Here is a 2,213-nt window from a genome sequence, read left to right as displayed (position 1 = left end):
TTAAAATAAAACTCTTAATAAAATTTCCCCATGTGGACATACAATATGTACGCACATATAACATAGCATAATAGACCAATATCAAAATCCAAAATATTTTAAGACTCCTTAAAATCATGACATAACATAGACCAAATCTGATCATTGTTACAAGGTGATTATTCAAGTCTTTGAAAATAAGCACATAGTTAAATAACCCATAGCTCTTCATCTCCTCCCTCTCTTTTTCCACTCTTAGATTTAACAGGGATCACTTTTCAGTTAAAATTTAAACACCTAAGAATAATTGTGTGTTAATTACTGAGTTCAACCAATAGTACTAGAACCACAACAACAACAACAAATACTAAAAAGGATAAAGTATTACATTGTACATCTAAAGTCAGGACAGGAGCTGATCAGTTCATTGTTGCTTATAGTGTCCATTTCACTTAACAGGTTTCCCCTTTGGCGCTCAGTTGTCACCGATCAGGGAAAACAAATGATATTTTTCTCTTTGGGACTGGCTTAAGGGACACTAACCCACTGTTGGTGGGAATGCAAACTGGTTAAGCCACTATGGAAGTCTGTCTGGAGATTCCTCAGAAACCTGAACATAACCCTACCATACAACCCAGCCATCCCACTCCTTGGAATTTACCCAAAGGAAATCAATTTGGCAAATAAAAAAGCCATCTGCACATTAATGTTTATTGCAGCTCAATTCACAATAGCTAAGACCTGGAACCAACCCAAATGCCCATCAACAGTAGACTGGATAAAGAAATTATGGGGCATGTACTCCATAGAATACTATACAGCAGTAAGAAACAACGAAACCCAGTCATTTGCAACAAGATGGAGCAATCAGTATATAATTAGTAAAGATCTCATCAGTTTGTACCCACGCAGAAACACAAAGTGTAAAAATACTGTTTCAGTATTAGTTATAGCATCACTGCACATTAGACAACACATTAAGGACAGATCCCACATGAGATGTAAGTACACAGTGACTCCTATTGCTGACTTAACAATTTGACACTCCTGTTCATGGCGTCAGTAATCTCCGTAGGCTCTAGTCATGAGTTGCCAGGGCTATGGAAGCCTTTAGGGTTCGCTGACTTTGATCTTATTCCGATAGGGTCACAGTCAAAGTGGAAGTTCTCTCCTCCCTTCAGAGAAAGGTACCTCCTTCTTTGATGACCCATTCTTTCCACTGGGATCTCACTAACAGAGATCTTTAATTTAGGTCTTCTTCTTTTTTTCTTTTCCATGGTATCTTGGCTTTCCATGCCTACAATACTCTCATGGGCTCTTCAGCCAGATCCGAATGCCTTAAGGGCTGATTCTGAGGCCAGAGTGTTGTTTAGGACATCTGCCATTCTATGAGTCTGCTGTGTATCCCACTTCCCATGCTGGATCTTTCTCTCCCTTTTTGATTCTATCAGTTAGTATTAGCAGACACTAGTCTTGTTTGTGTGATCCCTTTGACTCTTAGACCTATCAGAGTGATCAATTGTGAACTGAAATTGATCACTTGGACTAGTGAGATGGCATTGGTACATGCCACCTTGATGGGATTGTATTGGAATCCCCTGGCACATTTCTAACTCCATCATTTGGGGCAAGACTGATTGTGCATGTCCCGAATTGTGCATCTCCTCCCTCTCTTTTTCCACTCTTAAATTTAACAGGGATCACTTTTCAGTTAAAATTTAAACACCTAAGAATAACTGTGTGTTAATTACAGAATTCAACCACTAGTACTAGAACAACAACAACAACAACTAATACTAAAAAGGGTAAAGTATTACATTGTATGTCTAGAGTCAGGACAAAAGCTGATCAGGTCATTGTTTCTTATAGTGTCCATTTCACTTCAACAGGTTTCCCCTTTGGTGCTCAGTTGTCGCCGATCAGGGAAAACAAATGATATTTGTCTCTTTAGGACTGGCTTAATTCACTCAGCATGATGCTTTCCAGATCCCTCCATCTTGTTGCAAATGACTGGGTTTCATTGTTTTTGACTGCTGTATAGTATTCTATGGAGTACATGTCCCATAATTTCTTTATCCAGTCTACTGTTGATGGGCATTTGGGTTGGTTCCAGGTCTTAGCTATTGTGAATTGAGCTGCAATAAACATTAATGTGCAGATGGCTTTTTTGTTTGCCAATTTAATTTCCTTTGGGTAAATTCCAAGGAGTGGGATGGCTGGGTTGTATGGTAGGG

The sequence above is a fragment of the Lepus europaeus genome, chromosome 7, assembly GCF_033115175.1.
Source record: "Lepus europaeus isolate LE1 chromosome 7, mLepTim1.pri, whole genome shotgun sequence".
Lineage (NCBI taxonomy): Eukaryota > Metazoa > Chordata > Mammalia > Lagomorpha > Leporidae > Lepus > Lepus europaeus.
This window is presented reverse-complemented; position numbering follows the sequence as displayed.